Raw genomic sequence first — 26,367 nt, 5'->3', positions numbered from 1 at the left:
CCCACCTCCAGCCAAGTCCCATTCCCTCTTATTAACTCCTTATTCTTAATATACTGTGAATTGATATTCAATTCTTACACGTATTTTGGGGGTACATGTGATATTTTTATGCCTGTATGCAATGTGCAATGATCAAGTCAGAGTAATTGGGATATCCACGTCAATTATCTTTTCCTTGTTCTTCCTTTCTTTTTAGACAAGGTATCACTATGTTGCCCAGACTGAAGTGCGGTGACTACTCACAGGCACGATCGTGGTGCATTACAGCCTCTCACTCCTGGTTTCAGGTCATCCTTCTGCCTCAGCCTCCCAAGGAAGGACTATAGACACAGCCACTGTGCCTAAAACATTTGTTTTCTTGCTGTCGGCAACATTTTAATGCTTCTCTAGTTATTTTGAAATACGCAATAAATTGTTATAACCATTGTTTCCTTACTGCACTATCACATGCTAGAACTTATTCCTTTTATCTAGCTGTATTTTTAAACCCCTCCACCAGTTCCTTTTCATTCCTTCCAGCCTCTGGTAACCACCATTCAACTTTCTACCTCCAGGAGTCCAATTTTTTAGTTCCAACCTATGAGAAAAATGCCGTATGTATCTTTCCGTCCCTGAATTATTTCCTTTAACATCATGTCCACCTGTTACATCCATGTTGAAGCAAATGAAAGGATTTCAGTCTTTTATGGCTTAGGAGGATGGTGTCAAGCTGAAAAGCTTATGTTCAGCCAAGAGCATTAAGTGAATAGACAGCCTACCGAACAGAACAAAATATCTGCCAACTCTTCATCTGGCAAGGTATTAATAACCAGAATTTACAAGGAACTCAAACATCTCAGTAGCTAAAAATCAAAAACAAAAAACAAAACGAACAAAAATTGAAACAAGCCCAATTTGAAAAAGGGCAAAAGACTTGAATAGACATTTCTCAAAACGCAACCTACAAACGGTCGAGTATATGACACAACGCTCAGCATTACTATTCAGTACTGTTGGGCACTGTCAAGCATCAGGGAAATGCAAATCAAAACCACAATGAGATTGTCTTTACAACAGACCATCTAACTGGGTAAGACAAAGTAACATGCTGACAAGGATATGGAGAAAGGGCAACCTATGCCGTTGGTGAGAATGTGTAGTACAGTCACTATGGAAAAATGCATGGAAGTTCCCAAAAAAAAAAAAAAAAAAAAAAACCCACAAATAGAACTACCTTATGGTGTGGCAATCTGATTGCTGGGTATCTATCCCAAAGGATAGAAGAATATCACTATATGTAAGAGTTATCTGCCCTCCCATGTTTCCTGCAGCACTATTAACAGCCAAGATATGGAATCAACCTAAGTGTCTATCAACAGATCAATGAATGTGTGTAACTCCTTAAGCGCACCAAATTCCGGCCCAAGCTCTATCACTTACCAGCTTTTTAATTTGGAGATATAGGGTTTCAGTTTCTTTGGTATAAAATGGGGGAAGAAACTTCTACCTCAAAGGGCAAGAGATCAAAGGAGGTATTTGAGAGAGGATTGCCATCTGTAAGACATTATGAAATTATAAATACGCCTACTATTCACATGGGGTCAGATTGAGGAACAAGTCAAATTTTCAAGCAGGTTTCCGTTTGCTTTGGGAAGTCTCTGGTAACTTTTATAGTATGCTCCTTGGAGTAGAGGGGCTGGCAGCAGAGAACAGTGATAAAGGGCATTGACATTGGAGAGGGCTAAAGGGACCGTTGTGAGGGAGCACGTGGAACAGGGGGCAGCAGTGTTGGCTCTGAAGGTGTGGTTGGAATGATTGGGATGACAAGGCCATTAACCAAAATGGGCAATTTAGTTATTGTATAATATTTATGGAGTGCCCCGACTATTTCCAGTTGCTGGTTTGGGGACTGGTCAAAATCAAGCACTCGATGACTACTACACATTGAGTTCCCTGTTCTCATGGATTTACATCCTAGAGGGGCATCGTGGATCTTTGCCTTCTGCTAAAATGAGATGTTTACAGCCCAATCCAAGGAAGAGTTTGCACAATCTAAAATGCGTGTCAGCCTTGATATGTCTGGGATAGGCATCTGGAAGTAAGGGTATTTTTCGTTTACTTATCATGAAAAATTTCAAGCACATACCAAAGTAGAAGGATCAGTAAAATCAATCCCCATGCATGTATCACCCAACTTCAGTGATTACTAACTTACAGCTAATTCACCAACACACCTACCCATTTTCATTCCCCATTGTCCTGCCCCGATTTTGAAGCAGATCTCAGATACATCATTTTGTCTCTAAGTATTAAATGTCTTAGCATGTATGTCTAGAAGATCAAGACTTTTTAGATACATAACCACTATACCATTGGTCACATGAAAAAAATTAACAATACTTTCTTTGGTAGAGACCAGCTCTTGGTCTGTTGTCCAGGCTGGAGTATAGTGGCTCAATCATACCTCACTGCAGCATTGAACTCCTGGGCTCAAGTGGTCCTCCTGCCTCAGCCTCCCGAGTACCTACAACTCCAAGTGTGCACCACCACCTGGCTAATTTTTTTTTTTTAAACAGAGATGGTGTCTTGCTGTGTTGCCCAGGCAGGTCTTGAGCTCCTGGCCTCAAGTGATCTTCCTCTCAGCCTCCTGAAAGTGCCGATATTACAAGTGTGAGCCACCATGTCTGGCCAATAATTGTTTCATCTTTCTGTTGACCAAACCTAACTACTCTGAGGTTTCCGATATTAATCTTTAGAGAGTTTATTTGTACAACTACACTTTATAGGAATCCTCTCACCAAAAGAAAAGATCAACCCAGAAAAACGTATCTGCAAATCTGTGTGCTGTTCGTACCTTGTTATAAAGGGGGACCCACACAAAAAACAAGCAATAAGTAGACAATTGCAATTAATACTGCCAGGAGGAAAATGAAGCAGGGTGGCATGCTTGGGGTTGTGCAGTATTATAATTCCTCTGGCTGTCAATGCTTGGGGTTGTGGGGTGTAATTCCTCTGACTGTCACTTCATTTCTTAGGAAAGAGACAGTTGTGGATAATCAAGGAAGTGGATCATTTCAGAGGAGAGGCAACAGAAACACAGATCGTGTTGCAGGGAGGCCAGTGAACTGGGATGAAGGGACAAGAGGGAACGCTGGCAGGAGAGAAGGACAGATCACATGTAGCTGTGGGGAGGAGAATGGAGTTTTTATTCCAAGTGTTAAAAAAAAAAAAAAACCCCACTTTAGGATTCTGAGTATAGGAGTTGCCTGGTTTATGCTTTTTAAAAATATCCCTGTTGACCAGGTGCTCACACCTGTAATCCCAGCATTTTGGGAGGCCGAGGCAGGCAGATCACCTGAGGTCAAGAGTTCGAGACCAGTCTGGCTAACATAGTGAAACCCCCACTTCTACTAAAAATACAAAAATTAGCTCGGTGTGGTGGTGCATGCCTATAATCCCAGCTATTCTGGAGGCTGAGGCAGGAGAGTCGCTTAAATTCAGGAGGTAGAGACAGCAGGGAGCGGAGATTGCACCACTGCACTGCAGCCTAAGCCACAGAACAGGACTCCATCAAAAAAGCCCGTCTTCTGCATGAACAATTGGTTGGAGGCAGGCAAGGCAGGGGCAAGGAGACTCATCAGAGGCCCTTGCAGTTGTCTTACACCATATAGGAGACTTGCAACAACATGGGAAATAGATGAATATGGGGAGCTTTTACAAGGAAATTAAAGAACCTGCAGGTTTGGGGTTCAGTATGGTAAACTCGCTTTTACAGAAGAAAAAGGTGCTGGTAGACTGGTTTGACATATGAGATGAGGCCATTCAACAACGGCCACCAAAAAAAAAAAAAAAAAAAAGCTTTATTGGTCCTGCCCTGTGGGCAGCATGCCATTCATTCAGGCGCCGGGTCTGCAGCAGGCCACCATTTCTGTGAGCCCACACGGTAGCACCTGACAGGCAATGAAGCTGCAATGATGCCTATGCCTCACTTGTATCATAGACGGGAGAGCCCTGCTCACCAAGAAAAATGTGCCAGAGATACTGCCAGGGGAGGAGGGGTGAACGGATCCTTGAGTGTTCAATTGGGAATAAATCAATCTTTAAAAAAAATTTTGTAGCAGCAGGATCTCCCTATGTTGTCCAGGCTGGTCTCAAACCCCTAGCCTCAAGCAATCCTTCTGCCTTGGCCTCCCAAATCCTTGGGATTTACAAGCATGAGCCACTGCGCCCAGCCAGGAAGTAAGTCCTTTTTGTAAGTCTGCCAGAGTTAGGATAAAATGGGCAATGACTTCAAGTGGGAAATCTGGAGGCAGGTTTGCCGCAGCTTCTCCCAAAGTCACGCTTCACCCAGAGTCTCCCTCAGTGTTGAGGAGGCAAGCAAGGATTAAGAGCTGTGAGAGGGGACAGAGGGATGGAAGGTGATTCAGCAGGTTCTCAGTGTGAAAACATTTTCATTCATTCAAAAAGCATTCTTAAGCACTTGCTGCCCGTGTGGTACTATAGCAGGCGCTAATGAGGCTAAAAAAGGCAAAGGATGGTGGGTCCATCCTCACACTGCTTTGGTCTAATTGAGGAAGTGAATATACGTTAATCAGCAGCCAGGAGGGAGCCAACGCGGGTACAGAATAAAGATGAAGTAGCTGACAGGCAGGTCTAAGTACGAAAGGAAGTTTCATCGAAACTAAGTTTACCCCCCTTCGTAGCCTTAGAATTCTTTCTCCAGGAAGCTTCAGTTTCACTGGGAAAGAACCCATATAGGTTCCGTTTTGTTTTGGGGACTAGTGACATTTTTCATTTTTTAAATTTTACTAAGTTCTGGGATACATGTGCAGCTATGTAATTTTAACTCCCTCACTTTCTACAGCAAAAAATCTGGACAGATCGTGTAACAATGAATTCCCTTTTTCCCCAATTCTTAAATTTATATGAAAAGACTGACAAAGGCCTAAGAGTTAGATCACATTTGATTATCCAATTAGCCAATTGTTTTTTCTCCATTTTTTATAGAAACAGGATTTCACCATGTTGCCAGACTGGTCTCCAATGTTCCTCCTGCCTCGGTCTGCCAAAATGCTGCGATTACAGGTGTGAGTCACTGTGCCTGCTCATCCAATTGTCTATTTAAAAAGGTACAGTTAGGCATACTGGACAATCTCCAGATGTTCTAATTCACTGCTCTGTCAAAGGTGTTCCTTTCCCTGGGCCTTACTGCCAAAACCCAACCTTCTCTTCTTTGAGAAAGGAGGCCCAAACTCAGATTTAATAGATGAGTCAATTTTGGGGCTATAGTACTGCGTTACTAATTTCTAACAGACTTGGCATGTAACAAACTAGCTATTCAGAGTCCTCTGCAATGATTTATTAAGAGTGCTGCTCCGATCATTTTGAAATGTTTGCCTTGTTTTCATGGTCATTCGTGTCTCAAAAGGTTTGGGACTACGTAGGCCAAAAGGACACTGCGGGTTTCCCAGGCACTGAGATAGGGTTACTTTTCCCCAGGCCACAGCAGGCAAGACGGAAGGAGAGGAAAGGCAAGCAGGAAACTGTGAAGCTTTCGGGTTGTTTTTTCCCATTCATTCCAATTCATCAGGAATTGTACAATACCTGCCAAATACCCGTCACCAGCACCACGGGAAGCTACAAAAGCAGCACTCAGTAAAGGGGGTTCTTGCATGCCCATCAGTACAGGGACCTGGCAGGCAAGACCAATAAACCAGCAGGTAGGAACAAGAAGCATGGAGCATTCTACGTCTCGTAGTTACCTGTGTTTCAAATATTTAAACTTTTCCATTTACTGTAAGCAAACAATATAAGCATGATGATAGATGGCGATTTATTCTACTTTCTCAAGAACACAGTAGGGAGTGGTTAGTACTATGATGTCCTGCAGAGCCAGGCCCGTCTAAGGTGGGTGGGATTGACATCTTTTCTTAGGTTCTGACTGTAGTCAGGACAGACATACCAGATCTCCATTTGAGAGAAGCTAGACATCCGTATTTTGAGAACTTTGTATTTCTAATTGTTGGCATCTGATGAAAATATTTAGACCTTATCTTAGGAGCCGTAATTCTGTGGTCAACAAAATTGGCGTCATTCCCTGAAAAAAGTGGACCCTGCCCTTAAGTTACCGTATGTCTGGATTTATAAGATATACATACTAACTTGAGTATGAAAAGAAAACATATCTGTCATGTAATGAGTACTCAGTATGTGTTCAACCTCTTCCTCTTTTTCCCCATTATAAAATGGTATTTGTGTGATAGAAAACCAAAGTCAGCAATAGGCATTACGTAGCTTTCCTCCCCCTTTCTAAGAAGGGTTAATTTCCTTTCTCCAGTTGGAGAAGACACAACAAGAAAAGCAGCACCAACCATTTGTTTTGCCACCAAGAGTGATGGGTCAGTACATGAGTAGGGGACTGTATTTCTTTGCTCAAAGGTGGAACCAGAGACAATCTGGAGAGGAAGAGAAAGGCTGGGGCAAAGGGAAGGAAAAAGCCTAAGACAGCGAGACAGGGTCCGTGCTGATGGGACAGGAACTTTAGGAAAATAGAGTTTAAACGGGAGCCTTAAAATGTTTTACCATGTGATATATACATGACACCCTGCCCTGTATAGCCAAGCCATTTAAAATAAAATCCAGTGCTCCTTAATGCATCGGTAGTCCTATTTGCATTTGCTTTAAGGTGAGAACGAAACAGGCAGTTGGGTTACCCGAGACTGTGCCCAGTGAATGGTCATGACTCCAGAGCACAAAGGAGTGCTGACTGCACTTAACCAACTGAAAACCAAGGAACCCGAGGTCTGACCACAGCATAAGACACCTAACCTTAAAGAGATACCATGAGAAATACTGGTCTTAGAGCTGGATATTTTAGCAAGAAGAGAAAGCTCATTGAGAGGCGAGGGCAGAGCATGGGAGGTGGCGAGGGTGTGCTTGGTGTATCCTGGCCTGGTAGGTATATGGAGCTGATGGGCTGAGCAGAGACTATGTTCAGAATATGGCTTGTCTTCATGTTAGAAGAGGAGTCCTGGGGTATCCACAACCGTGGCTTACCTTTCAGTTCACTCCAAGCTCAAGTTTGCTTCTCCGCCCTCCGAGTGTCAAAGCCCTGCAGGTAAGACCCACAACCTAACGTTCCTAGAGACCAGAGTGTCAGACATAGCAGCACCAAGTCTTGAATTTTCGAAGTCATTATGTATGCAATGAGCATTTGTAGTTACACGGGCTATGCGTGGCTTTTTCACGCCTATGGAATGTGGGTCCAAGACTCTGAATTCGAGAGCTAGCCAGTTCTGCCAAGGCAGTTACATGTGTGAGCTGGGCACACAGCAAACTGTCAGTTGAGGTTCAATCTGAAGGAGATATATTTTGTGTGTTTGTGTGTGTGTGTGTGTGTCTCGACAGTCTTGCTGTGTTGCCCAGGCTGTAATGCAATAGCATGATCTAGGCTCACTGCAACCTTCACCTCCCAGGTTCAAGTGATTTTCCCGACTCAGCTTCCCAAGTAACTACCATTACAAGCATGCACCACCACATCCAAAAAATATCTTTTCTTTTTAGTAGACAGGGTTTTGCCACCTTGGCCGGGCTGGTCTTGAACTCCTGGCCTCAAATGCTCCACCTGCCTCAGCCTTCCAAAGTGCTGGAATTACAAGTGTGAGTCACTGTGCCCAGCTGATGGAGGTATGTTCTGACAAACGGTGAGCCATCTGTCTCAGTGTGTTTGCAAAACTAAGATGTGGATAGGAGGGGCTGGCAAGCCTGGTTGCAGCTCTCGCTACTACACAGGCTATAGAGCCCTCGGCACGGCAGTTAATCTCCAGGGACTTCAGTGTCAAATGAGAACGTTAGCTCTTTGAGAAATCTCCCTATTATCCATAATGACTGCACTAACAAATACACCTGTTAACCGTGTGTGAATCCCTTTTTATTTTGCATTCTCAGCTTTTTAAAAGCTTTTATTTAAGTTATTGTACTAGGGTAAGATGGCATCTCATTGTGGTTTTCGTTTTCATTTCCCTGATAAGTCATGAACTTTTCATGGTAGTTTGTTATGCCAGAACATTTTTCACATACTTGTCCATTTGTATGATTTTTTTTTTGACAAATATTTACCACACGATCTAGAATTATCACTACCGGTATTCATCCAAAAGAAAATCAGTGTATCAAAGGGATACCTGCATGCTCATGTTTATTGCAGCACTATTCACAATTGCAAAGACACGGAATCATCCTAAGTGTTCATCACTGGACGAATGGATAAAGAAAATGTGGCATATATACACAATGGAATACTATTCATCCATATAAAATAAAATCCCGTCATTTGCAGCAACATGGATGTCACTGGAGGTTATTATGCTAAAATAAACCAGGGACACAAAGAGAAGTATCATATGTTCTTGCTCATATGTGGGAGCTAAGAGTTGATTTCATGCAGGTAGAAAATAGAATGATAAATACCAGAGGCTGGACTCTGAGAAGGGTGTGTGTGGGCGGGCGTGCGCGCGCGGTTGTGAGGGTGGTACAGAGGTTGGATAATGAGTACAAATGTTGGAGAGAAGGTGTCACCTCTAATGTTTAATAGCACCTTGTCCTGTGCAGCTATTCCTTTTGGTTGTTCCCCGAGTTGTAGACTCTAGAATAAACTGGCAAACTAATACCGAGTTCGGCGAGATGTTACCACGACCACCTCCCCAGTTCTAATAGTTGGCTAGAACCTCTCATTTATACCTGGTTGGTCAGAATTACAGGTGGCCTGGGACTGACTGGCATCTGAAGCGGGGACAGATTTGTGGAACTGAGTCCCTCCCACCTGTGGAGTCTGATGCGGGCCCCAGGAAGACAACCGGTTGGCATCTAGAGAACAGGATAATTTGTTGGTGTCAAACACCTACCATGATCGTACTAGGTATCTCAGAAACACTATTAACCAGGGAGCTAGTCTTGCTTAAGAGACTCTACGGTCAGACAAGTCCGAGTTTGCCAGTTCTGGACTCTACAGCCTTCATAGTTCTCTGTGCTGCCTCTTTTCTCATCTGCAAACTAGAGAATCATTCTGTCGACCTGAGAGGGGGCCGTTAGGTCATGCATAGGAGATGATAACACATTACCTAGTTATGCTTAACAAACAGGTGTGATTGGATGTCACTGTCCAGGGAGTGTGGGTGTAGGAAGAGAAAGATGAAGCGGAGGAGAGGATGGCAGTGCGCACACAGACTCCCAAGAGGACCAGCTTATTGTGCTCTGTTAATGCAAAGGAAGGATTTGGATGCCAGAAGGATCCTGTGTACAATGAAGATGGGGACCAGCAGGGTGGGGGGCACACGGTGGGTGAAACTTAGGCAGTAGATCATTGTTGCTGAGGACCAAGTCTTCACTACTCCGATGATGTCCCCAGGAACTGAATCAAGAGTCTATTCTCCCCTTGTGGACACACTTTTCCAGATTAAACAATCCACGTTTTTGATGGCTTAGAGGGAGTCGACTAATCCACTGAGGAGTGTCAGTGCCCTGCCCCGATTGATAATGCCGGTCATGGCAGACCCCTACAAACACGTTGGGTTTTCTATTTCATCCATGTCTTCAGTGACTCAAGAGGCTTGTCTGGGAGAAATGGCATCTCAGCCGGTAATACTAACATTCCCCTAAGGCACTATGGAGGGCAGTTTCTCCATGTACAGGAACCGACTCAAATTTCAATCAAGAAGCCGTTAGCTTGGCTGCGGACATTCGTTTTGGGACTGGGACAGGCTAGGCCCTGATCAATTAACTGGGCTGGGAAAAAAGTTACCTCTAGTTAAGTAAGTATAGGTAGAACCTAGCTGCAAATATTGACTGACCCTTTTGGCCCAGTCCCAGCTACGGCTGGGGAAGACGACTTACTATGCAAATGACGTCTCTGTAGGGGGCCTGGGGATCGACTTAATCTGACCCCTGCAAGAGGAGGGTGGTGATGCGTCTTAATCAGCTCAGACTCCAGGACTATAAATCGGCACCCTCTGCCCCTGGAAGCAGAGTCCGCATGGGCCCTGGACTGCACTGTTCTCGTTAGAGCCTTGCTTAATACCCTATCCTTGGAGTCATCTTCCTACCATGGGGTCCCCTTGCCCCTAGGTTTTAAATACTAGCGTTCAGCTTCCATAGTCCATTTGCTTATGTCTAAGCCCAAACCATCCCAATCTTGGAGCTCTCTCACGTGACTTTTTCTGCTTATGATTTTTAGCTAATAATGTATAAGTAAAGTATGCTGTAAACTACATTTTTATAGTCAACTGTAAACTTTTTTAAAAAAAAAATTTAATCAAAGGCTGGGAGCAGTGGCTCAGGCCAGTAATCCTAGCACTTTGGGAGGGCCGATTACTTGAGGTCAGGAGTTCAACACCAGCCTGGCCAACATGGCAAAACCCCACTTGTACCAAAAATACAGAAAGAAGCCAGGCATGGTGGCTTACGCTTGTCATCCCAGTTACTCTGGAGGCTGAGGAACATGAATCCATTGATCCTGCAAGGCACAGGTTGCAGTGAGCCGACATTGTGCCACAGCACTGCAGCCTGGGTGACAGGGAAACCGTGACCCAAAAAACCACCTCCCCCAAAAACACACTAAACCATTTGAACTACGCATAATTTACATGTAGATCTATTTAAATACCTATTTGGTAAACCATTCTGGGCAGCGGATAATAGAGAAACACTGACGGAGCTTATTTGGGGTTCACTGTATCCTGAATGGCCAGACCCTTCTGCTTGAACACTGAGCTGTTAAATTAGATTCAAATCTGAAATAACCGGCAGAGCGACTCCCAGTCTGCTTCCCCCGAAGGGAAAGAAAACGTCAGGAAAGGTAAAGATCACACAACCAGCTGTAGGGATAATGTGCCGGCTCTTACCCTTCCCAGCCTGGCTCAGCCACAGGAGCACCCGACTGGTTTCTGCCATGGGCATGTGCTGGGAAGGTGGGGCTTTGCAGTTTTGTCTTTTTACTTTTATTGTAGAGCATCCTTTCCAGGACATTCTTCACTTCAGAGAAAAATCACGGCAGCTTCACGATGCTAGGCAGCGGTGTATTTTTTTTTTTTTTTTTTAGTGATCTATAAAATCCCATTTTCTTTTCAAAGCTTACAGCAAGAACATCTGGAGTCTTATTTTCTCTCAGAGTTCAACCTACTTGACATTGTTGAGCTTCCCTACCCTTCTTGTAAGGTAAGAAGGGTTCGGAGATTTTAATATACACCCCACTGAGTCAATCAGCCCCAAGTTCTGGGATCAGACAGCCTAGGTTCCAGCCCTAACTCTGAAACCTTGAGTCATTTTTTTAACCTGTCTAAATCTGTTTCTTCACAGTACACAGTATGTTACACAGAGATGAGAGGATTAAACCAAAGAATCCAGATGTCCCCTATGCATAATGCAGTCATTAGTAGATACTAGCTGTGTACTAGTGTTACTGTTGATAGCATTATTAAAGGTTGTCAGCCATGCTGCAAGCTCATTAGCAAAATTTTGCTTGTATTCTTTATATACTTTTTATATTTCATGCAGAAGGAATAAAAGCCGTCATCTTATTTGTTTAGCAACAGGGTTTCACTGTGTTGCCCAGGCTGGAGTGCGATGGCATGATCAAGTACATTCAGCCTAGACCTCCAAGGCTCAAGCAACCCTCTCTCAGCCTCCTGTGTAGCAGGGACCACAGGTGCATGCCACCATGCCTGCCAATTATTTTATTTTTATTTTTTTGTACAGACCAGGTCTTACTTTATTGCCTAGGCTGGTCTTCAACTCCCGGCCTCAAATGATCCTCTGGCCTCCACCTCTCAAAGTGTTAGGATTACAGGTGTGAACCACTGTGCCTGGCACTCATTACACATTTAATAGATTGTGGAATACAGCTGGTCACTCAGCCGCCATCAACCTTGGCAACTCACTTCTCCCAGTCTGTTCCCCTTACTAAGATACCCTGGTTCAAAAATGTTTCGGAGGGGTTTCTAGTACTATCTGGAGTAAAAGATGATACTGCCAGGATGCATTACACTGCTTTTACGGTCAGATATTGATTTGAGTTTCAACTTGGGATTGGTGTTGACAAAACCAGTTTTTGCTCAGTTTTTAAATCCTAAGATTTTTTGAATGCTCTGCAAGCATTCAAAATGTTGACTTATCTCTTTGAGAAACCCTCTAGAATTCTTGCAGCTCTCACTTGTGTTTTTCCCCGTCCCTCTCCAGAGTTTGATTTTCTTCCCGTAAAATTTCATTAAACCGTTGGCAGCAACTTTTGGTTTTGCCTGTTGTACAATTTTTTGTTTGTATTTGGGCACAGCAGTGTCTGCGATGCTATAAAGTTCACTCGTGTTGTACATTCTCGGGGTTTTTACAAATGTACAATGACATGTATTACTCATTGTCATATCACACAGAACAATTCCTCTGCCTTAAAGATCCTCAGCGGTCAACCTATTCATTTTTCCCTCACCCCAAGCTCCTGGCAGCCACTCAGCTTTTTACCTTAGCCATAATTTTGCGTATTCCAGGATGTCATCTACTTGGAATCAAGCAGTACGTATAGCCTTCTCACTTTGGCTTCATTTACTTAGTAATATGCATTTAAAGTTCCTCCATGTTGTTCATGGCATCACGGCTCGTTTCTTTTTAATGCATAATATTCTATCTGGATGTGCCAGTTTATTCACCTGTTGAAGGACATCTTGGTTGCTTCCAAGTTTGACAATTCTGAGTAAAGCTGTTAGACACATCTGTGTGCAGGTTTTTCTACAGACATACATTTTCAATTCATTTGGGCAAGTACTAAGGAAAACAATTGCTTGATCTATGGTAAGACTATGTGCTGTTCTGTAATGCATCTCCAAACTTTCTTACAAAGCGGCTGCCTCATTTCCCCGACTTTTAATGCGCAGCCCAGCCAGCCATGTCAGGATATAGCATTGACTCCCTTGGTGGATGAACATCCCAATTTTTTGTGCCCATCTCGAGAGGTGCGATTATGGACAATCACATGCCAAAGCAGCATAGGGCAAATTCCTATGTTTCAGCCTCAGTTAACCCAATGTGCATCAGAGGGTGTGTCTAAATGGAGGCAACTTATTCTGTGTCCAACTCGCCTATCGCTATGTTGGCCTCTGAAAGCCAAGAAGTGCCACAATGTGTTCGCACCTGTTCAACAGGGGAAATGTGGCTGCCTTTTCCTGAAAAAGGCCCATGGCTTTCACACTGCCCATCTGTGTCTCTCTCCTTTCCTGTTGCTCTCCTGCAGACCTGTTAGTCATTCCTCCTCATTTACTGGGAATTTGCCTCCAGACTCGTTTTGCTGTCCCCTCCCCACAATATTCAGTCCCGACTTCTCATCGCTACCATTTTTCTCACCTTCCACCAGAGACCCACTCCCATCATCACCCTCAGAGCCTTCTCAGCCACACAATTTACACCCTTCAGACATCTCGATTTCAAGCAACTCGCCCTTTCAGCATAACTTTCCCGATTCACTCACCACAATTCTTTGAACTCACAGGGCCTCCAATCTCGAATTTTCCTTTGTCTCACAGCCCCTCAGCCCCCGTTTCCTCATTAACTTAAACCGCAGGATCCAGCTTCTCACCAGGCCCTTGAACTTGTTAATTACTCCTACCCAGTAGATGCCAATCCTAACAAATTCTCTGCCTTTTCCACGCTTGTCCTGAGCAGCTCCAAGTCACAGACTGACCGGGCTCAGTGGCATCATTTGAGGCTATCCTCTAAAGCTGCAGAAGGTCACTTGTGCTCCCGACACACCTGCTACACTTCACCATTGTTCCCGCTTTCTGAATTGCTCCTTCATGCCGTTTTTGTCTTCAAACCTCCTGCACTGTTCTTGAATTGTGGCTGATGGGTAGCTTCTAACTCCCTGAAAATACAGAAGCCAGGGACAGCTCTTATTTCCTCACACCAGTTGAGAAGCTCACCTAAATTTGCATCTGGCTTCTCATTCTTTTCTACTGTAAGAAAGCCTCTAACAAATATTCCTTCCTTGGGTTTTGGATGAGCTCACTTCAAAGATGAGCTCGTTTCACCTCTCCTTTCATACTTGCTTCCCTTCATCAACCATTCACACCACTTCATCACCACTCTTTTCCCCCACCTTTAAGGGGGGGGGCAATATAATTTATGTAAAATTACGTAAAAGTAACAATTCAGAAATTACTTGATGTTCATTTCTCAATATCCACCCCTCAAAGGTAATCATTTTCCAATTGCTATTAGAAAATAGAATAATCAGCCCCTCATCAGCACAGTACGGTGGCTCACACCATAATCCCAACACTTTGGGAGGCCAAGGTGGGCGAAATGGCGACGTCAGGATTTCGAGACCAGCCTGACCAACATGGTGAAAAACTCTCTCCTAAAAATACAAAAAACTAGCCGGGCATAGTGGTGTGTTCCTGTAATCCCTGCTACTCAGGAGACTGACAGAGTAATCGCTTGAATCCTGGAGATGAAGGTTGCCGTCAGCCTTGATCGTACCACTGCACTCTAGCCTGAACAACAGAGTGTACCTCAAAAAAAAAAAAAAATTGTCCAGATTTGGGACCTTATGTAATTGAAATGTTGTACTGACTTTTTGGTATCGGCTTCTTCTGTTCCATACAACATATTTGTGATTGATCCGTCCTGTCGGGTAGGTCAGTCCTTCTCGCCGCGTGGTATTCCATTGCATGGTCGTCGTTTATCTATTCTTGTGTTGATGGAAATTGGCTCTTTCCATATTTGAGCTCCTATAAACAAGGCTGCTCTGGACATTCTGGTACACATCGTTCTGAAAATATACCTTCCTTTTCACTTGGAACTTCAGGCCATACGATGTGTATTTTACTTTATTAGAAGCTAACGGACAGCTCTTCATAGCTGCTGTCCCATTCTGCATTCTCAAAAGCAGTGTAGGATAATTCTGGTTGCTTAACTCCCTACACAAATTTAGGAAAATGGGTCATTTTTACTTTAGTGATTCGAGTGAGTGTGAAAAGTGCTTAGGACAACACTTGGCCTAAGATTAGCCTGCAATAGAAGTTATCAGCAGATCGCAACTCAAACCTTTTTAATAAAGGGCACTTGAGTTCCTTCCGTCTTGTAAGCATGCTGCTTCTTCTTGTCCTCGCCCCTCCTAAAGCCACGTAACTCCCAGTATTGGCTTTAGAAAGAGGATCCGGTAGAGACATCACCAACGCGCCCCACAATACCCGGAGAGTTTGAAGAAAATCGTTAGGTTTTTCTTTCTCTGCAGCTCCCTGTAATTTAACCGTCTATGCTACTTTTTTCTAGGCTTTGTCCCCATATTTTAGGAGTTGCATTCTCTTTCAAGCGGCACCGCCCCTGTGGGACCTCAAACCTTGCTTTCTTGATAACTGATTGGAGATCCCCGCCATCAGCACCTCCAATCTGTAAACCTGGGTTGGATGCCCCTGCCTGAACACAGCTTCTCTCGGGGACGCTCTGGAGGAAGTCGGGGTCTCGGATGTGGCTGTGTACTCGGGGAAGACACGTTCTGCAGCCCGAGGTGGGCCAGGCCCTGTCTGGGCTCCTGGTGGTGGAGCCCACTGGGCGGTCCCGGCTGTTCCCGATTGCACCGCCGAGGGGCGCACTCCCTTCTGCAACAACTGCACCCGAAGTCGTCCTCCCACTTCTGTATTTTCCCGATCCCCTCCCCTCCAGACCCCTCCCCACTGGCCTTCTCCCTTCCACGTGCCAGCCGGGCAGGGAAGGGAGCACTCCCCTCAGGACTGCGCCCGCTCTGCGGCTGTTCAGGGCCGCGCGGCGGCCGAAGCACAGCGCCGGAGAGACCGAGGTCAGAACGGCTCCTTGGCCCACTGCTGTGAGGCCGGCGCGTGCGTAATGCGTCCGGGCTGGTCGGGGGCAGGTACCAGGCGGCCCTCCGGGACCCCTCCATCTCCCAGGGTGGCTCCTGCGCTATCCGCGGTGCTGATCGTCACCACCCACCACCGCCGTGGACGTTGTGGGAAACGGTCTGGTGATCCTCTCGGTGATCGGGAACCGCAAGCTCCAGAGCGCAGGTAAGCACCATCCCTGGTGCTGGGGCCGGGCCCTTCCCTGTCTGCCGGTGCTCCCCAACCCCGGTATCTGCGCTGCTTTTTCCCTCCTCGGTCCGGGGCTTCCCTTTCACACTAACCTAGTCCCCAAGTTTGACTCTGCACTCAAAACTTAGCGCGAGTTCTGTCCCTCCGACGTGCGGCTGCCCAGAACGCACTTGGCACAGATGCAACTGCGTCAAATTTTACTGGCGCGCTTTTGGCCAGGCGCAGGCCCTGTGGCAACCCGTGTGCCTTTCCAGAGGTGCCCACATGGGGCCACACAAATCCCACCACCTGTGCTCGACACCTCACTTCCTTCCGTGCCCACCACTGTACCTGTGACATTTGCTTAGAAAATCCTTGCTGAAAAGATTGTGTTTATCAACGGAAGCGTTCCATTGGGTTTTGTGTCAACTTATCTCCAGGTCATTTGAAAACTTAATTCCATTTGACAGAGTTTAAGTGGAGAAATTACAGGTTCTGCTTGCACTGAACTAAATTGCTTTGAAACATCATAGTCTTTCCTGAAGACTGGAAATTCCGGGGGTTAACTATGAAAATTAAAGCAATGATTTGGCTAAATCGTGTTCCAATCCTGGAAGTATTTCCCATTTCAATCCACTCTTTTCAATGTTCCCATAGTCAGGTCTTCAAAGAAACAAAATCACGGGGTTGAGGGGGGCGGTATCTGAACTCTTGCCCTCACAGGTCATGGGACATGCTGACCATTTCGGCCTAGGAAGGAGCTTAGTGACTGGTTCACTTTGCAGTTTCTCAAGATGAGCCTTAGATGGCCACTTCAAATATTAGAATGAATTAAAAAATGGAAAGATAACTGCAGAAAAACGATGTGTAGATTAAAAATGCTTTTCTACAGAGTCAGACCATTTTTAGCAAATGGTAATATGTATTTGGTGTGGCCTGTGATTCTAGGATTTTCAGTTTTTTTAGAGTCTCTCGCTTTGTCACCCAGGCTGGAGGGCAGTAGCAAGGTCTCAGCTCACTGCAACCTGCATCACCCAGGTCCAAGAGATTCTCCTGCCTCAGGCTTCCGAGGCCCTGGGATTACAGGGGTGAGTCACCCTACTTGGCTAATTTTTTAAAAACACTTTTGGTGGAAACAGGGTTTCACTATGTTGGCCAGACTGGTCTTGAACTCCTGACCAAGTGATCCACCAGCCTTGGCCTCTGAAAGTGCTGGGATTACACAGGCCTAAGCCACTACACCCAGCCAACCCTAGGATGTTAAGAAAAAAGCACTCCAACTTCGAGTGTCTAGCCATCATATGGGAAACATTAATAAGCTTTCTAACCCAGCCACTTCAGTAGTGGTGGCTAATGTTTGCTGGAATACATTGTCCAACATTGTGTCCTTTGAAGAAAATCTTATTAGGGAAGAACAGGTTATGCTTAGAAAATTGCGTTTACTTTCTTGACACATTCTCCCTTGTAGCCATCATAGACGTTTTCTGCACAGGGAGGCACCTCCTGGCTCTGGAGGGAAGGAAAGGGTCCTCGTGGTTCTGCCATTGGCCCTTCCTATCCCCCATTTAGAGGTCTGGCAAGCCGTGGCTCCCTGCTCTGTAATTTGGATTGCCCACCACCGGAAAGGTTAAAGTAGGAGCTTCCTTTTTTTGGAAAGAGAAAAGCACCCCTCCCCTCCTGCCTCCTACAGAGAAGCTGGCCTTTTCTGTGATCCTGGCAGGGTCTACAAAAACATTACCCCTTTGGGAGTGTGGCAGGGGAGGGTCGTGAGCATGTTAAATTGCTGGCACATCTCTTTTCTGCCTCCCGATGTGTCCACTACAGGGCAGCACCAGGAAGCAAAAAATTAACACTGTATCCGACATCAATTCCTGCCACTTGCAACGTAACCGTTTCTTACGTGACCACTGGCTTTATTGGCGATGGTCACCAACAATTGTAGTACTGACTTGCTCAGCAGAGTGAGATTTCAAAAGGTGCTTGGAAATGACAGGTCTTTGGCGAGTTAGCACCCATTCTACTCTTCATCAGGCCTTGTCTTACTGAAGGGTTTGGAAAGGCTTATTCAGACCTTGCTGACCTTAAGTCTGGCTCCTTACATCATTGGTATTTAAAATCAAAGTACATGTTTCCATTAACCAAGACACGTAGCCCATAGTGAGGTGACAGCATGTTTCCCAGGAGATACCAGTTTCCTTTACTTGCCTGTCACAAACCCAGTTCCCCGGCGGGGCAGAAATGTGTCATCCCTAACAGTGCTGCTCCTGATGGCAGGGTGAGTGATTAGGATATTCCTGAAAAAAATGACTATCTGTAGCTTCTGTTGCTGCATGTGGTGGGTTGACTTTGGACATAGCACTACAGAAGGGGACACAGAAGAACGGAAGCAAGGTGGGAGGTAGGGTCAGGGCACTGGCCCAACTTAAAAGGTAAGGCCCTGTGTGTTCACTCTGCGACATTCTCAGTCTTCTACAGCCCATGGCACTGGGTTGGCACCTCACTCTTGTCACCAGAATGCGCTTCCAGGGGACTAGCCACACTTTGGACTCTCCCTAGAGTAGTTGAGAACTTTCTCTCCTGGGCTCACCACTGCTGCCCTAGCCATTGATCCACACCTCACTCATTTTGATCTCTTGCATTTTTGAGCTCTTTTCTCCTGGAAACTTCCTCCGTCAGGTTTCCGTTTCTGTATTTTACACACACATACGTGCACACACACGACATACAGCCTGTTTTAAAAGAACTGAAAACTTTTGACTTCATGCCCATCCTAACTTCTCTCTCCTCGCCTTCTCATCCAGACACGAACATAGTTGTGGACACCCACTGGCTCTACCCTATTGTTTCCCATCCATCCTCAGTCATCTGGGCTGTTCTCTGGAAATGTTCCTCTGTACTGTTTGTGACAGATTCACTCCCTCCGTGGGATCTTTCATTCCCTTGGCCTAACAGGGACTAGTTTTATTTTTTTCTTCATTTCCAAGATACCTGTGTCCTGAAAGTCATCTTTTGTCCCTCCTACTCTTATTTCACACTCCCTAATGATTTTGCCTTTCACTATTTCTCCATTTCCCCCTTTTCTGCTTATTGTCCCACCTTCACGCCTTCATCCTCTCTTGAGCAAACGCTATCCACAGTGCTTGGGAGCTTTTCCTGCTCCCTCCTCCAGCTGCTGTTGCCCCTGCTAAGAGTAACTGCCTCCCATCTCCAGAACAGTGTCCAACTCCAGAGCACAGCTCCCACAGCCCTTTGTGGCTGGCCTAGCCCAGCTCGCTTATAGCCTCAACTCTCACCAGTGCCAAAGTGAGCTGCCGCCACTTCCCAAAGGGGCTATGCTCCTCGACATGCGCTCTCAGCCTCTTCTGCCTTGTCAATAGCTGCTCCTCCAACCCCTTCCCCAACTCTCGTGCAGGGTTGTCCATGTTAATTATTAATTCCATTGAGGGCATAGTGTCTCCCTTGCTGGACTTCTAACCTACCTGTGCCCTCTCCAGTACAGCATCCCCCTCACTGGACTCTTGTTCTGTGTCTCTCCCTGCTAGACTGTGCACCTGCTAAGAGCAGGCGCTTTTGTTCAATTTCTAACCACAGAGCCAGGTATGTAGCACGAACAGAACATACCTCTGATGAAACCAATTGTAAATGGACAAGACACCAAGTACTGGGAGAAAATTGATTTTGCTTCACGAGCTGGGATAGACCTCAGTTACAGTACTCAGCACTGCTTAAGTAATCCATACAGGTTTTCATGAAACTCAATTACTTTGCGAGCTAACAGCCCAAGTACATCACACTCTTGCCCTCAGAAGCTTACTACCGGCACCTTCTGCATCAAGGCATGCCTGTTCCGGTTTTCCTGTGTGGCTTAATTTGCTCAGCAGGGTCCAGTCATGCCACAGTACTCCTCTCGTGATTCCTCTTGGGGAGTTTGCCCTGCTGCGGTTTGGCCGTGTCCCCGTCCAAATCATCTTGAATTCCCACATGTTGCGCGGAGGACCCGATGGCACGTAATTGAATCATGGAGGCAAGTTTTCTCATACTGTTCTCACTATATTAAGTCTCATGGTTTATCCGATGGTTTTTAAAAGTTACTGTGCACAAGCTTCGACTGCTGCCGTCCACTGAAGACGCGACTTCCTCCTCCTCGCCTTCCCCCGTGACCAGGAGGCTTCCCCAACCATGTAGAACTTTAAGTCCAATTAAGCCTCTTTTTTGAGTTGCAGAGTCTTGGGTATGTCTTACATCGGCAGTGTGACAACGGACTAACACAGCCCCCTTCTTGGCCTGGCCCGAGGTTGCCACTTTAAACTACTTGTAAAATGCAGCCCATCCAAGACAGCCGAGAGAACCATGTGCTCGCTAACATCTACGTCCTCTCCATTATCAGAAAGGTAGGCACAGCAGCACCAGTTATTCCTGGCTCCACAGGCACAGCCACCTTAGTTTTCCAAGCAACAGTAAGAAGCTGTGGTCCGACAGTGAATTTTTGTGCTGCAACTGGGTTAAAGAGGCTGTCTGGGAGGCTTACCGAGTACACAAATTGCCATTTTTGGGATGCATCGATGATTGTTAAATGTAGTATTTGATATGAAGATTGCCTATGAAAACACGGAGAATTCACTTGAACACACAGGTCTTTGTCCAAAGTCACTCTCTATGCTGGCAAACCTGCCCCTTCTTTAAGGCCCCAGTGGTGTGGAGGATTCACACCAACCTCATATCCGAAACCATTAACTGCTTGGGAGCTTCCCGATGGGAATTTTCTGCCCATGCGGTACTTTGCTTCCCCAGTTAGATTAGAAAAGAGTCTGCACTGTGGCCCCTGTTCCTTGCCTCTTGTTTCCACTTGGTGACCGGGACAGCAAATGATGCTCGATATAACCAGTGTGGCTCTGGATAAACGCTCTGGAAGGCCTAGAGGGAAATGCCCGATAGACCCACAGTCCCTACTCTCCAGGGGTTACAGGATGAAGCGGAACCCACTCCATCCAGGCTTCTATCCTACTACCAACCACTCATTGAGAGATGCCACTTGGCATGTCTTTTCAAGTGCTCAATATCCGATGTTTAGAGGGCGCTTATCAGCCCAGGACCAGACTGGGCTACCTTGGACTCCTTCCCGAATGTCTGAGGTGTCCAACTTTGCATTTCAGCTGTGAATACTTTATTGCCTCTTCACTGAGCACAAATGAGCACTTTTTATATCCCGTAATTGTGTCTTTCGTTGAAAAATAAATCAAGAAATCTAATAATCCTCTTTAATCCCTTCCATTTAACTCAGTATCCCAGGGGTATAACTTTCATGTTTGACTATCTCCAGAAAGCTTCATTTTTGCATTTGGATATTATGTACCGAAAAGCTCAATATCGAAAGCTCCTATTGGGTCTTACAGTTTACGATACTTATTCCTGGAGAAGTTGAGGATCCAGAATTGGAAAGTGCAGTCCCAGGTCTTACGGAGTTTGCCATCTAGAGGAAATGCCCTACTTTCTTCATCACCATCTCCCTACTACTCACACCTTATCTCACAGGGATCACAAACATTATGAGCCTTTCTTACGTAAATACAGCTAATATGAAACAATAGCTAACGTTACTAGGTGCCTATTATATGCCATATTCTAGTCTTTCATTTAAGTAAAGGGAAAAAAAACTCCACAGTCCCCTACCAAAGGGGTATTTCTTCCTAAATGCCACTCTGTCTCCTCGAGGACAAAACCGATAGATCTCCAGGGCAAAATTGGAGATTAATCAGAAAATAGTAATATTACTGCTGATGTCACTGCTGACTTCCTAACTGCCAGTTCCAACAAGCAATTTTCTGCCCTTTCTCACCTTTGTATATGACCAAGCAACTCTCTGCAGCCTTTCTCTTAATTCCTTTGATGTTTTTTCCCCTCTCGTTTTCTCCCTTTTCTCAGTCTTTCTGTGTTATGGCTATGGACAATTCCCACAGACTGTGTGCCTGCTTCTTTATCTATATAACAGAAATCATGCTATCAACCTGAAGGAACTCTTAGGAAAAACAAGAGTCTATTTGTGAAATACCATCAACTATAAGATGTTCTATCAATTGTTTTGTTGCTGTTAAGTTTAGTAAATTATTTCCCATCAGAATTTCAAAATCTTATTGAAGAATGTTTTGTAATAGCATTTTTTAAAAGGATGCTGATGTTCTTTAATGTGTTTTCTAAGTGGTTGAAATACCCCCATATGTATCTGAATTAAAAAACCAAACAATAGTGTACACAAAGTTAGATTTCAACTTAGCTTCTGTACGAGTCATTCACATTCTACGATTTTCATCAATACATGACCTTGCAAGCAAGTGTCTGCTCAAGAGATTTGGGAATCCAATTATGAGGTTACACTGAATATTTAGTGCTGGTTTGAAGATCAAGTCAATAAATTATATGCTCAATTATTTCAGATGCCCATACCCAGTAGATAAGAAAATATCCATCAATTTGGGCATCATTTCTCATGTTTCCCATCCATCTCTTTTGAGGTAAACAGTCATTCTGGGAGGGAGGAGTCCCGTTGCAAAAGCCTTGATAGTTGTCTGGCCCCTTGGTGAATTGTCCTGCCTGACCAGCCTCATATCCTGCCACTGCTCCAGTCCCAAGTTGACTCAGCTTCCCCACTGCTCCCACCTTCTTCTGGTCTTTCTTCCAGCTCTCACCACATTGAACAGCTACTGTCTCTCTGCTGTTTCCCCCACAGGTCCATGGGTATTTCAATGGCAGGGGCCATGTTTTTCATCCATCAGTGTGTCCTACTAGAATGTGGTAGGTACTCAATAAATGTATTAGACACTTGAACATATCAACGAGTGGAGGAAGACCTCAAGGCAGAGGAAGTTTCGCCCTGTTAGAACAGACAGATCATTTGTTGCCTTCCCCCAAATAACCCTCTTTGCACCCTGTTTTTAACGGTCTTAAGAGATCATGAGGTTTCTAAGGGGAGGCAGCGAGTCTCCCCTTACATCTGGCAGAGACAGATGCAGAACCTAGTGTATACTAAGCAAAATGTGTCATACAAATGACTCAATGATTATCTTTTTAGCTCAATTTACATCTAACCAAATTTTTCTTCTGAGCACCGAGGGCGAGACCAGGTAAGAGGGGCAAGTGATACAGGGAGCTTTGGTCTTCCAGCATTCTCCTATCTGACGAATATTCGATAGTTCAGCACTGGCTGGGTCTTGCCTAGATTACCAGATCTCCGTTAAGTCACAAATTTTCCAGAAATAGAAGAGAGGAGGGTGGGACCATGACGGTCGTGTCCGGGAAAGGAAGCACTTGGTGTATGAATCCTGGAAGGGGGTTCCATGTTAGTGAGCCAAGCCATGTTGTCAAAGCCTCTCTCCACTAATACACCCTATCTGCTGGAAGCAGATGAAAGCGAGTCACGCCAGGACTTGACAAATATTCATTATGCACAGGGTGACTACAGTGCAGTGTGCATCCTGAGTGGTTTCTCACCTGTCTGGGGAAGAAATGGTGAACTGCATCTCCCCCTTGACTATGGTCCACATTAGACCTGGCTCCTTACAGATGGAAGGCAAAACCGGAGTCTTATTCAAGTAAATTTGGAACTGTGCCAAGAAAGCCTGGAGACAGCCACATGTCTGGGCAGATGAATCTACAGCAGGAAGTGGTTTATTTCAGCCTTTTAGAAACAGCCGGAGTAATAGGGAAGAGTAATTGGCTCACTTTCCCCGTGAAGTTGAATGTCGTCTTCTCACTATTTACAAGCTGTTTGCCAGCCTCTGGGGCATTATGAGGGGATAAGCCACATTAACACAGCAGAACTTGACTCTGACTTCCCAGGGAAACAGCTGGCAGAGCTGGCACCGGCTTCCAGGCAGCTCTCGAGTTTCTCTGCTCAGCTTTCAAGTGCCAAGAGCTTGTATGTTGCCGGGCCAGGTGCCCAGCAGGTCCTGCCGAGACCCGTCATCCTGTGCTGGAGACCAATTATTCTCTTCACAAAACCAACCACGTGCTTGTGCACGGCTGAGGTGGTGGCAGGGCTACAAAAGACAAGGGAGCCAATCAACAGTCCCCAAAAAGGAACCTGGAAACTTACTCAAATTCACTTGGCCAGAAAGTTTTAAGGCTCAGATTATCCCAGATTCTGACTTCAACATAACCCTCCAGATTTTAAAAGGACACTTGTAATTCGCAGACAAGGGCTCCCGATTCAGCTCAAGCCAAGCAAGTTGACAAAGGGAATCCCTCATGTTTTTGGAACTAAGTGAAGTTTTTGTCGGCGAGTCAGATGGAGATCCAGCAGTGGAGGCCGCCAACAGGCTGAGCATTAAATGGAAAGGCAGAAAATCCTCCACATCCCAAGCAGGTCCTTGTTGCCATTGTTTGCCTTGCTGTACCAAATACAAAGAATATGAGGCCATTTTTAACCCCTGAAGTCAATCTGTAAATATTCGAGTAGATGGGTTTCCTGCCGTTCAAATGAGTCATCATTCTCCTTCGCCATCCAACCTACTAGACGATCCCGAGACAGGGAAGCTCACCGCCTCACAAGCTCTCTAACTGTCCAGACAGTCCTTTTATCTGATTACGTCCTGTCTCCCTGGTTCCCTAACCTAGCTGTGGACACAGTAGTATAATTGTCTTGACAACTCCCACAACTCCAGTAGACTTGTGTGGGTTCTCTGTGGCGTTGACCCCATTCCTCTGAAGCCAAAATAGGCCCTTCATGAAGGCTGCCCGAGGGTCTGTCAAGGTTCCTATCCCTACACGGAGCATGCCACAGGGCATCTGACACGGGAGGAAGGTAGAAAGGTTGTAGGCCACCCTCTCCCTACTTGTGTAGGTAAGTCCAAGTGTGGCATCTACTTCACTTAAAGGGCTGACTCAGGTCAACTCCTAGCTGGGTGGCTCTCAGCCTCCTTTTTCCCTCTATCTCCTAGGATCCATCCAGAGCCTGGCCTGTCCAACAGCGGCCCTTTGGAGAATCTTTCCATCTGCCTGACCCTCTGGACCCGAGGCCACGACACCAGCCTCTGGCACTGCGACAGATACGGCAGCAGTGGGGTTTCCATGTCTGTTTCTGGCCGACTTGCCACTTCCCCTTGCCCATCCGTCCCAACCACCCTCTGCATTTAGCCACCCTAAGGCTGGTGGCTTCGCCATGTGGTAAGAAACCGCAAGATTTAAAACATGCCCAGTGCATGCTCCATTACTCAGGGCCTCTGATGCAAGGCAAGTCTGTTCTTTTGAGTCTAAAGTATTCAGAAAGTTTAACACTTAGTGAATGAAACAACTGGCATTAGTCATGGAGCTGCTCACACCGAGTTTTGTATTGCCTACTCTTAGGTTCTTGGTACTCTATTCATGGGTCACTGTTATAGAATGCAAACACTTGAGGAAAAGAGATTGTGTTCCTTCAGAGTAAGCCCTGCTTCCACCCTAGGACTCCAGCTTAGAACATGCCTGAAGCATATTAATTGATGGCTGTATGGTTTCCTGCTCTCTGGTTGGCTAAGCTTGGCGATGCTGGATAAGCTCCATTCCAAGGAGACGCACCCTTCAAAGGATAAACGCCTGGACAGTCCAGGAAGGCCGTCACTGTGCAGGCAAGCAGGCAGGTCCCTCCGAGGCTGTGAGCTTAGGAATTCCGACAGCCCCTCCTCACCCAACAGGGCTGGGGCTCTGTCCCACTACTTCAACTGTCAACTTGGCCGCAAGGCTGGAAGTACTGGCCCCAGACACGGGATAAAGGGGAATACCAGAAACAGGCGGTTCCCACTCTCAACACCTTTCTTCTAGTCCAGTGGCAAAGCACAATTCACACTTAGAAAACCCAGTTAAAGACACTTAGTGTTGTCAGCCCGTGTGGAGAAAACGCGAAAGGAGACTGGCAGAGAGACGGGCAGGGAAGTGAGGAAATGAGAGGGAGGGGTTGTAGCGATTAGAAATCCACGTTCCTAACTTCAGACTTTCCTTCGATAGATTTGTTGGGGCTTAAATGATGCAAAGCCCCCGACCATCTGTGTCTCACGGAAACATGTGTGAGCACCTGTCAAATCCCCCAGCACTTTGCATCATTAACTCTGACAGCTATACTGCTAGGTGGGTATCACTGCCCCCAGTTCACAAAAGAAGAAAATGGGGCTCAGAGCCTAAGTCACTTGCTTCAGTCATATAGCTAGTGAGTGGCCTTGGTTTCCACTCACATTGTCCAAAGTAGCTCCGTGATGGGTTGGATGTTCTACAGAACCGAAGTTGTGAGATCTCGTGTTGACTGTTGCTGTCTGCCGCTTCAGGTAATTTGTTCTCGGCGAGTCTGGCATCGGCT

This window comes from Saimiri boliviensis, chromosome 6, assembly GCF_048565385.1.
Source record: "Saimiri boliviensis isolate mSaiBol1 chromosome 6, mSaiBol1.pri, whole genome shotgun sequence".
In the NCBI taxonomy this organism is placed as follows: Eukaryota; Metazoa; Chordata; class Mammalia; order Primates; family Cebidae; genus Saimiri; species Saimiri boliviensis.
Note: the sequence above shows the minus strand (reverse complement) of the source record.